This window comes from Procambarus clarkii, unplaced genomic scaffold (assembly GCF_040958095.1).
Source record: "Procambarus clarkii isolate CNS0578487 unplaced genomic scaffold, FALCON_Pclarkii_2.0 HiC_scaffold_406, whole genome shotgun sequence".
In the NCBI taxonomy this organism is placed as follows: domain Eukaryota; kingdom Metazoa; phylum Arthropoda; class Malacostraca; order Decapoda; family Cambaridae; genus Procambarus; species Procambarus clarkii.
Window position 1 is genome coordinate 159,428 of NW_027189439.1, and position 12,306 is coordinate 171,733.

At 38.5% G+C, this 12,306-nt stretch overlaps 1 protein-coding gene across 3 annotated transcripts in view; it reads right to left on the reverse strand.

Annotated features, from left to right (window-relative positions):
* Window positions 1–10,021, reverse strand: part of LOC138361460 (uncharacterized) — a 128,614-nt gene extending 118,593 nt beyond the window's left edge. The window contains exons 1-2 of one of the 3 annotated variants that reach the window (XM_069320790.1): window positions 9,679–10,020; window positions 1,567–1,674 (exon numbers count right to left, since the gene is read on the reverse strand). The gene's annotated coding sequence lies outside the window, so the exon portion shown is untranslated. Of the gene's footprint in view, window positions 1–1,566; window positions 1,675–9,678 lie in introns of all 3 variants that reach the window. The other 2 variants (XM_069320792.1, XM_069320789.1) reach the window with 2 other exon arrangements.
* Window positions 10,022–12,306: the final 2,285 nt, after the last annotated feature.

Below are 12,306 nucleotides of genomic sequence, written 5' to 3' on the forward strand. Positions count from 1 at the left end.
CTTGACCTCCTTACAACGAATATTGACCTAAAAGTTTCACATATTCGAGTACGAATACCAAACAACCTTTAATAAAACATATAAGTAAATTAATGAATAAAAACTAAATTATTCATTGTCGATAACTTCAACTTCAATTATCTCTAAAACTAGAGTTTCAACTTTGAGTCAGTTTAAAAAAATCCAGTTTCTGACCGATTCTCACCATTTTTACAAATAATGTGCACAGCTGTCTCTTTTACAATCCCATTAGAATGGATTTTTCCCAAACCCTAAATGTTTGGAGTTATCAATTTTTTTTCTAAGTGTGGCGTATAATTCAAATGCCACATTGACAATTTTTTTTACAGTAAACTAAACTGAAAACATACATTCTAAATCTATGAAAATGAAGATCATATACTATTCTGAGAGCATAATAACACCAAAGAAATAATTGGTGATAGTTTCTATTTTTGCAGCGGATTTAAAAATCTGATGTTCTCAATATTCAATTTTATAATTATTCTTTATTTTCTTAATTTTCAAGTTACGTTTGTGATCATTTAGACAAAGTTGCAGGATTTGCTAGTATGCACAAAAAATTGGAAAGCATTAGAGCAAATTTGAGAAACTGAACTTTGCCATCAGGTCCTGTTGTATATGCTCCCGAAATATGGTGTATATGGTCCCGAAACGCTATGCGTGCTAGTGGCTTTACAAGAATGGTAATTTAACTTAATTTCTAAATTCTCTGTTAACCCCCCAATATATCTTCTTGTAAATCAATAAATAAATATGTATGCCATGCAAAGCTTAAGGGTTAATACAGAACTGTACTGTATAAAATGTATAAAACTTCAAACTAACAATAATAATATTTTAAATAAAACAATTTGTAAGTTGATTCTATTAGAAATGTAGCTGAAAGACTTGCTGTAAAGTTAAACATAGACAATTTCAAGGCTAGCACTGCATAGTATGTCGATTTAAAGAGAGGTAATGCATCATTAACAAGAAAATTTGTGGCGAGGCATTAAGTGCAGATGTTGGAAGTGCTAATGCATATAAGCATAAAATTTCTCAGCACATGATATCTAATAATCTAAGCTGATTTTAAGTGTACAAAGCAGATGAAACAGGCTTTAACTGAAAGATATGTATATAATAAGATATATGATATTTAACTGAAACTATATATTATGAAAGATATTGTAATGAAGCTCACAACAAAGAAACAAACTAAGATTCAAAAGTTTTTGGTATGGTTTCACAGTAGACCTACAGGACCAGCACCCAGCACTAGCAAGGACTCACCTTCCAAGGATGCCCAGGCAACTGGACCAGCACCCAGCACTAGCAAGGAGTCACCTTCCAAGGATGTCCAGGCAACTGGACCAGCACCCAGCACTAGCAGGGACTCACCTTCCAAGGATGCCCAGGCAACTGGACCAGCACCCAGCACTAGCAAGGACTCACCTTCCGAGGATGCCCAGGCCACTAGACCAGCACCCAGCACTAGCAAGGACTCACCTTCCAAGGATGCCCAGGCAACTGGACCAGCACCCAGCACTAGCAAGGACTCACCTTTCAAGGATGCCCAGGCAACTGGACCAGCACCCAGCACTAGCAAGGACACACCTTCTGAGGATGCCCAGGCAACTGGACCAGCACCCAGCACTAGCCATAACGTACCTGGGAGTACCAATTGAACTGTACAGCACAGTTCTAATGACATTAAATGCACAAAGTGTAGTTTATATGATATAAGTGTACTGCAGTAGTGTGATTCTAGTGGTCTGTACTTTATGTACAGACTGTTGTGTATAATGTACATTTGTTACAAGAGTTACTGTTCTTTAAACAATTTATATTCATATGTGTGGCACTCTCAGGATATTAAGACTAACAAAGTTTGCACTACAAAACTCAACTGGTAGGGTAAGTACAGTACTGTAACGTGCAATATCAATTTATTTCATTGCAATTCAAATTCTTTGTTATTTAAATTTTTCAAAAGGCAAATGTGTACTGGCATATGTATAATTAATTTTTTTTTTGGGGGGAAGGGGGATGCTGGGGCCGGATTGATGGAATGAATTCCACACTGAAATGAATCGTCTACGCCCCCATATAGCTCGTTCAAGCGAGGGCACACTGTATTACTCATATAATTTCTACATTTACTGTCTACATTTAATGTCATTTAATTTCATGCATTTCTTTGATAAAGTGTTTACTCGTGTCCTTTATGATCTTGGTTATTTGTAAGTGTTGGATCCATTAACCTTAAATTATAGTATGTTTATGTTACTCTATGTTCTGATATGTTCCAAGAAAATGTCATGAGGAGCAGTTCTAAATTACACCTTGTATTTCCATTCTGTAATTAATGTAAATAAACTACTGTACTGTTGCTAGAACTACTGACTCCATAATGTAATAATCTATGCCAGTACTCTGACTATACTCTGTATCTGTAAAGTAAGGCTGTAAAGTACCTGTACACATTTTTTGTCAATTTTACTGTAAATTATCTACAGTACTTAAAATTATCTGTTAGTTTAAAGACTTCCCCGAAACTCTATGCGTGCTAATGGCTTTACAGGAATGTAAAATCAACTTCATTTCTATGTTCTCTCTTAACCCCCAATGTACCTTCTTGTATATAAATAAATAAATAAATGCTTGTCATCCTTATGAATCACCTTTGTATTAATTTTTTATTTTCCTTGAACATTCTCATTTTGTTAACTTACTTCTCTTATAGTATTAAGTGTTTTACCCCGTCACAATATTAATTAAAAAATTTCTATATTACTATTAATTTTGCCCGAAACGCTTTGCGTAATAGTGGCTTCATTAGTACAGTACTGTATGTGTAACTGCTGTCCCTTCAATTGAACAATACTCTTATTACACATAGAAATCACAATAGTGTGATGCATCAAATTTATTTATTTATTTATTTATTTATTTATTTATTTACTTATATAGAAGAAGGTACATTGGGTTTGTGAGAATACATAGCATGGTATTTACAATCCTGTAAAGCCACTAGTACGCGCAGCATTTCGGGCAGGTCCTTAATCTAACAGATAATTTTAAGTAGGTAAATTCTAGCAGAATTAATAAAATGATAACAGATACATTGCAAGAAAGAAAAAAATGAGATGAGAGAGATTAGTAGGAATATTAAAGCACATTGGTATATTAAAGTTCAGACTGATTGCATTGACAGCTTGATTGGTAATTTAAACGAAGATTAATAGGCACCATACAGCAAATTGAAAGCACATATAAGAAGACAGCAATGATCACAATGGTAAAGTTGTTTGGACTGGGTACATGGAGATTGGGTAGCACTAGATACAGTGCAATTTTAAAGCAACAAGGTAGAAAACTATGAAGATGAAATTAAGTACTTTTTAAGTTTGTTTTTGAATGATGCAAAAGCTGGACATCTTTTCAATTCATTAGGAGTGAGTTCCATACACTAGGTCCCTTTATTTGCAAAGATTGTTTGCACAGATTAAGTTTGACTCTGGGGATATCAAAGATATACTTATTTCTGGTGTGGTGATAATGGGTCCTATTATATCTGTCCAGGGAGAGTTTCAGAACATGATTTGCATTTAAGAACAGGGTTTTGTAAATGTAGTTGACACAAGAGAATGTGTGGAGTGAGATTATGTTTAGCATGTTTAGGGAGTTAAACAAGGGGGGCTGAGTGTTGTCTGAAAACAGAATTTGTTATTATTCTGATAGCAGATTTTGCTGAAGGATGATGGACCAGAGGTGGTTTGCAGTGGTTGAACCCCATGCACAGATACCATAATTAAGATAGGGATAGATTAGTGTATAATATAGCGAGATGAGAGCAGAGTTAGATACATAGTATCTGATTTTGGAGAGTATACCAACTGTTTTAGAGACTTTCTTAGTTGTGTGTTGTATGTAGGTGCTGAAGTCGAGTCTCTTATCTAGGAATAGGCCAAGAAAATTTCCATCATTTTTATTACTAATGATAACATTGTCTATCTGAAGCTGAATTGCATTTGTTGATTTGCTTCCAAATAAGATGTAGTAGGTCTCTTCTATGTTAAGTGTTAGTTTGTTGGTTGACATTCATAAGTGGACTTTTTTTTTAGTTCATTATTAACAGCATTATTTAGTGTATGTGTTTTGTGGTTAGAGCAGATGAGGGAAGTATCATCAGCAAACAATGTAGGTTTCAGAATGTTGGTGACATCAGGCAGACCATTGATGTACATAAGAAATAGGAGAGGTCCCAAGATGTTGCCCAGTGGCACCCCAATTGTTATTGGTAGAGTGGAAGTTATATCGTTGATGGCTACACATTGGTGTCTATCACTAAGATAGAATTGTATATAGTGCAGGGCATGGCCTCGGATTCCATAATGATGCAGTTTACATAAGAGGTAGTTGTGACTAACAGTATCAAAGGCCTTTCTCAGGTCAATGAAGAGTCCAATCGGAAACTCATTTTTGTCAAGGGTTGAGTAAATTATATCAAGGAGACTAATAATTCCGTCGTTAGTACTCTTTTGGGAGCGGAAGCCAAACTGGCAGGGGCCGAGTATGTCGAATTTTACGAGGTAGGAGTACAGCTGTTTGTAGATAATTTTTTCAAATATTTTTGATAGTACGGGTAGGTTTGATATGAACAAATTTGAAATGAGTTTGTTTAATTTCAAGTTTGAAATTAACAAATCCACAAGAGCTGTGACGAGGGTTCAAATCTACGTCCGAGAGTGTGTAATGAAGTAAGGGCGAAGAGGTAGAACAGCTTATTGACAGAGCTCAGGTGCATGGGGGAATTGTGTAAAAACCTAGTGTGTGTCTCAAAGAGACTGCAGGATCCGTGGTAGGTCAAGTTGATTTCTCGGTTGCAATTCTTATCCATGTTGTAGCTCAGTCGATTAACCACCATGCTGTGCCGAGTTTATTGTGAAATTCCCCCTGTGCGCATGAAATAATGTGTCCCAAAAAATTCATTTTTCTTCATAAAATGATAAATTCCCTTCCCTAAACATGTCTATGTAAAAATAAATGCCAAATTCCACTTACTTTGGCTGTGGGGACGTGGACAAGGTGCGCTGTGATGTCATCAGGAGCTGGTCGCCCGTGCGTGACACGCCCAGACACGGTCGCGCGGGCCATTCAAGCACCAGATGTTGGCACAAATATATTTTCAATTATCTGTTTTATGTATTTCCAATGCAGTTTTATTTGTTTGTTTTTTATCGTATATGATGTATATTTGTATTCTTTACAATATGTATACAGTAGAACGTTCATAATGTTCCATGAAACTGTGATACATGTGACAGCAATGTGTCCACAATAAATGTTTATTTTCGCAATATTACTTGTTAAAAATTCACTAAAATTACAATATGTACAGTTTCACACACTACACAGTAACACACTGTATTACACACTCAGTACTTCGGAAGCGAGTAATAATCAACGAAGTAGTCCAGGGTACACAGTGCGACTTCTCTCTCGTTGCACCAGGTACGGATAGATTTTCGCTTCCTGTTTCTTTGTTCTGTGTGCTTGCAAATAACGCACTCATGTACACCCTTGGCATTAGTACCTGTAGGTGGTATGTAGCCAAGCTTGTAAAACGTAAGGTAGTCTTGCAAAGATTACAGGGAAAGATCAATTTGTAAGGTAGTCGTGAAAAGATCGCCTTGTAAGGTCCCACACAGGAAGAAATTCAGCCAGCCTCAATGAGTGTCCGTCAGAACCATCAGAAAATAGTAGAACCAACTAGGAAGGAGAACACACTGGACCTCATTTTCACTAATAATGATGAATTGATCAGGAACATAATGATTACAAATACCTGTTACTCAGATCACAACTTAATTGAAGTTATGACAACCATGGGGAGTAAACCTTCAAAACCAGTCCAGATTCCCGGTGGAGGAGATTTCAGCAAATTCAACTTCAATAATAAACAGATAAACTGGGAGCAAATAAACCAGGACTTCACAGAAATAAACTGGGAAGAACAGCTAGAAAATGCAAACCTGAACCAGTGCCTGGAAAAAATAAGCTCAGTAGCACTAGAAATATGTTCAAACCACATACCTCTAAGAAAAAAGAGGAAGAGATGCAGATTGGAACGGGAACGTCGTTCCCTATATAGGCGAAGAAAACGAATCGCAGAACAACTTGAGAGTCGCACCCTATCTCAAGAATGGCGAAGAAGGTTAGGTAGAGAAATAGAAACAATTGAACGGAAGCTACAAGAATCATACAAAACCCAGGAGAGGCAAAGAGAGCAAAAGGCCATCAGTGAAATAAGAGGGAAATCCGAAATATTTTTCTCCTATGCAAAATCAAGATAAAAAACCACATCTAGTATCGGGTCCCTGTGAAAGGGAGATGGAACTTTCACCGATGACATTTCAACAAAGAAATGAGCGAGCTACTGAGGAAGCAGTACGACTCTGTTTTCAGCGAGCCATTAAACACACTAAAGATTGATAACCCAAATGAATTTTTCATGGATATGATACCAACATCAAATCATGTATCAGACATCACCCAATCCCCACTGGATTTTGAAGAAGCCATAAACAGTATGCCTATGCACTCTGCACCAGGCCCGGATTCTTGGAACTCCGTATTCATAAAGAACTGTAAAAAAATACTATTGCAGGCCCTCCACATTCTGTGGAGACAAAGCCTAGATACTGGCATTATTCCTGATATACTAAAAACAGCAGAGATAGCACCACTTCATAAAGGAGGAAATAAGGCACAGGCAAAAAATTACAGACCGATAGCACTAACATCGCACATCATAAAAATTTTTGAGAGAGTGCTAAGAAGTAAGATCACAAAATACATGGAATCACAGCATCTCCATAACCCCGGACAACATGGTTTCAGAACAGGGCGCTCTTGCCTGTCGCAGTTGCTGGACCACTATGATATGGCATTAGATGCTATGGAAGACAAACAAAACGCTGATGTAATTTACACAGATTTCACAAAAGCTTTTGATAAATGTGACCATGGTGTTATTGCACATAAAATGCGTTCAAAAGGAATTACCGGAAAAATAGGCAGATGGATCTACAATTTCCTGACCAACAGAACCCAATGTGTAATAGTCAACAAAATAAAATCCAGCCCATCAACCGTGAAGAGCTCAGTCCCCCAGGGTACTGTGCTTGCTCCAGTACTTTTTCTCATCCTCATATCAGACATAGACAAGAACACAACCTATAGCACTGTATCATCCTTTGCAGATGACACTAGGATCTTCATGAGAGTAGGCAACATAGAGGACACGGCAAACCTCCAATCAGATGTAGATCAGGTCTTTCTATGGGCTACAGAAAATAATATGGTGTTTAACGAAAATAAATTCCAGCTCATGCGCTATGGAAAAAATGAAAATATAAAAACGGAAACCACATACAAAACTCAGGCAAATCATAACATAGAACGAAAAGGCAATGTAAAGGATCTGGGTGTACTCATGTCGGAAGACTTTACCTCTAAAGAACACAATAAAGTAGCCGTCACAACTGCAAGAAAAATGACAGATTGGATAACAACAACTTTTCACACTAGAGATGCTATACCGATGATGATACTTTTCAAAACGCTTGTGCTCTCTAGAGTAGAGTACTGCTGCACAATGACAGCCCCTTTCAAAGCTGGAGAAATTGCTGACCTGGAGAGCATGCAGAGATCCTTTACTGCTAGAATCCACTCAGTAAAACATCTAAACTATTGGGACCGACTAAAGAGCCTAAATCTGTACTCCCTTGAGCACAGGCGTGAGAGGTACATAATAATTTACACGTGGAAAATATTAGAGTGGCTGGTCCCAAACCTGCACACAGAAATAACATCACATGAGACCAGAAGACATGGCAGGATGTGCAGAATACCCCCGTTGAAAAGCAGAGGTGCAACAGGTACTCTGAGAGAGAACTCTATCAACATCAGAGGCCCGAGACTGTTCAACACGCTTCCACTACACATAAGGGGCATAACTGGCCGACCCCTCACAGTGTTCAAGAGAGAACTGGATAAGCACCTCCAAAGGATACCTGATCAACCAGGCTGTGACTCATACGTCAGGCTGTGGGCAGCCGCGTCCAACAGCCTGGTTGATCAGTCCGGCAACCAGGAGGCCTGGTCGACGACCGGGCCGTGGGGACGCTAAGCCCCGGAAGCACCTCAAGGTAAGGTCAGTCTGGAAGAAATTCAGCCAGCCTCAAAGAGTGTCCATCGGTCAAGAAGAGATTCAGCTATTCTTGAAAATATCTATGGAAAACACCACAATGGAAGTCGCTAACACTGTTTATCTATGCTACTTGTATCAGATGAATCATCACTGAACGCAGAAAACGATTCATCTATGTATCATCTAAATAAATTGGAGATAGCATAGGTGGGCAAGGGTGGCGCTCAGAGCTACAACTGGATACGCTCGCTGTATTGTCCTCATAGGTGCTGTATCACTTGCATCTGACCTTTGTGTTAGGTCCTTATTGCACCTAGCTTCACCAATATTATGACCCTTATATTCTTCAAACATTAAGGTTTGAATTTCACCGACAAAGCGCGATCTTTCAACACTGTCAGACAGGTGTTTGGGAGTCAGAGGCGCGTGTGCCACTCATGGTTGTTCACTCAGTCCTAACCCAGCCAGCAGCCCTAAGTGAAAAAGGGGAATTTTTTCCAAGATTTTTTTCCAGCCTCTCACTGGAGGTCCTAAGAGTCCATTTCGTACACATCCAATCTTGCACACATTTAGAATGGGTACGAAAAAAATCAAAACGAGCTTTCTTGGTTGGCACAGTTTCCTACCGACCGAGAATACTCGTTTGGCGCAGTTAAGTGGTTAAGAAGCGTCTGGGATCCTCTCGGACGTAGGTTCGAACCCTCATCACGGCCCTTGTGGATTTGTTCATTTAATACTCTTATGTTCTTTGTACACACAATCTTTTGTATAAATAATAATAATATTATTATTAATATTATTTACACACAGAAAATCACACTAACGTGATATACATAAATGAGAAAATTCACTCCGGCTGTGAGGGGATGCAACCAGTGGATTGTTCATTGATGTATATCTCCTTAGTGCGATTTTCTGTGTATCTGAAGATGGGCATACAGTGTTCAACTACAATATTTTACCCCTTCACCTGAGTGCTACGTAAACGTAGTAGACGAGTGTAAACGAGTGTTACGTAAAACTTGGACTGGCTTCAAGACTTCCTGTAATATCAGGATACTTCCTATGATATCTTTAGAAATCTGATTGTAAGACTTTTAGCAAGTCAGTGATGGTACAGTGGTAGAGTATGTGCTTTGCAATGCCTTGGTCGTGGGTTTGCAACACCACACAGTCCCAGTGGATTTTCTCATTATTATTATTATTATTATTATAAAAATTATCATTATTCGATAGGCCAATGTCCACACCCCAACAATGCTATAGGCTTATAATTCACCCCAACAATGCTATAGGCTTATAATTCACCCCAACAATGCTATAGGCTTATAATTCACCCCAACAATGACATTGGCATATAATTTACCCCAACAATTTCATAGGCCTATTTCCACACCCCAACAATTGCATGTTGAGGTGTAAGATAATGGTGGAGCAGAAAGTACTCCAATACTTACTGAGGATGATGAGAGTGCGAGGAACAAGGTGGTCAGGTGGAGCCAGTGACTCCTTCCTTCAACAGTTTTGTCTCTCCCTCGTGGTATATCCTCAATGTCTTCAGTGGTGTGGCCTCACCACACACTTACACTGCCATAAGTGTCCTGAGAGTACTGTGGGAGGGACAATTTGGCGGGTATTGTGGACACAGGTCTTTAAGACAGGCGAACTTCCCGGGTGGCGCACACGTGGAGCATAGCAACCTTTGTTGTGATGACGTTGTTCCGAACCATAATGGAAACTGACCCAAGTATAGGATGGGTTAGCCCAAGTATCGCGTTTTCAAAAGGGTCGCCCGTGTTGGAAAAGAAGAACGCTGAAAGAATATTGTTGAAAACATCTTGATAACTGATTAAACCAAAATTATTTATTAGTCAGAAGAAAGATAGAAAAGCGATCTATATGTAAAACCTCTACCAGACAAATATTTTAAGTAAAACCGAAGATATTTGTAGTTGTATAAAAGTGGCAGTTTTCATCGGTCCATAGAATTACCCCAATCACCCCAAATCAGGCCAAAACTACCCAAATCGTCCTAGCATTACGTAAGTAATGAAGAAATATGGCATATTTACTTACTATAATGTTGGTGCTACACATAGAACATGATCAAACCTATTTTTACTCTGAAATAATCTAATTTCATAACGAAATTAGACGTAAATATGTGAGAGGTGACGCCATAGGAAGTCGACGGTCCAAGCGACAATTGTGTGGAGCGACTTATCCAAGAAATATGGTCGCCAGGAGAGTGTTTGCTGCCATATCAGCCTCCTGTACACAGTGATCCAGTCCTTTTCGTTCATTGAACACCGAACCCTACACGCCCTCTGATATATTGCTTAATTAACAAATATTCACAAATAAAGATTATATTTGTATATGTTATCAGAAAGGCAGATATAAAATAGCTTTTGTGAATCCATCACAGAGATTATACCTTATTAGAGAGGAAAAATATTCATACTTTAAACAAGGCTTCATGGCCGACGCTCTCCTTACCGATATGGGAACTATGACCTTCCGAAGATCAATGTTAATTTAATCTAGATATTGTAATAAACGAAGTTTTCTATGTCATCATAAAGACATAAATATAAGCTGCATGTTAATACTTTGGCATAAATATAACTGAATTGAAAGTTAAGATATATGCCTTTTTATAGTTACTTGATGGCTCGCTCAGGGAGTGTGAAGGCCTCCACACAAGCCAATCAATTTTATAATTACTTTGCATATATGCAAAGTAACGCCATAGGTCTTTATGTCAGAATAAAGCCATGTAGACGATAATGTAACTACATTTCAAGGAAAACATATCTTAATATAATTATTAAATTAATGCAAAGTTATGGTTAATAAATAGCCAATACCACACAATCGCCGGTGTCCGGACACATGAATAGTCGCATTAGGTGAAAGGAAATGTACCCAACCATTTCCATTTACCCAACCAGTTTGTGCACCCTATACTCATCCTCTGTGCGGTAATTTATTGTGCATCCCATACTCATCTTGTTACCAGTAGTTTGTGCAACCCATACTCATCCTGTGACCCGTAATTTATTGTGCATCCCATACTCATCCTGTTACCGGTAGTTTGTGCAGCCCATACCCATCCTGTGACCTGTAATTTATTGTGCAACCCATACTTATCCTGTGACCTGTAGTTTATTGTGCAGCTAATACTCATTCTGTGAGTCATAGGACATTGCGCAACCCTTTCTCATCGTGTGAATCTTTGTTTACTTTGCTCTCCATATTCATCCTCTGCGCGATAGTTTCTTGTGCAACCAATACCCATGATGTGAGTGGTAGTTTATTGTGTACCCTATATTCATCCTGTGAGTATAGGGTACACAATTCTTGTTTGGATTCTTGTAATGTTATTTGTCTATTTGTAGTCACAGTATTTGTGCGCCCCTTGAGGGACTTGAATTAGAGGGGGGTTGAAATAGCCTAAGCTACTCTATCCCTTTGAGATGTATTTATTGCATATCTCAATAAACATACTTGAACTTGAACTTGGGTACACAATGAGTTCATTTGTACTCCATACTCATCATCAAGAAGTGTATTTTACCAGCATTGTAATATAAATTAAGAATAAAAGCTTAACTGGATTACGGACCCATAATCAAAATAAGAGTCATCACTAATTATCATGACAAATTCTCTAGGCTACACTTCCGCCTTCGACAAGCTGCCGCCGGATGTGGGTATAGTTTATTGTACACCCCCGCACCCCCAGTCCTGGAAGGGCGGGCATTGGGATGTGGACATGTGTACCATTATACCCCCTCCCCCCCCCCCACACACACACACACTCGATCCTCTCCTGTTAATAATAATACTAATAATAATAAAAATTAAAAATAATAACGTTAATAAATATTATAATTAAAACACTTACTGTAATACCCTAGTGCTTGAATGAAGGTGAAGGAAAGACCCAATATATGTGTAAGTGTATTAAAAACCAAATTTTCGTTGGGTGAGCTGGCAGGTGAGCACCACCTGCCAGCTCACCCAGTAATGAACATCACCTGCACACTGCACCGAACCACTTGCCAGCAGGTGCAGAAGTA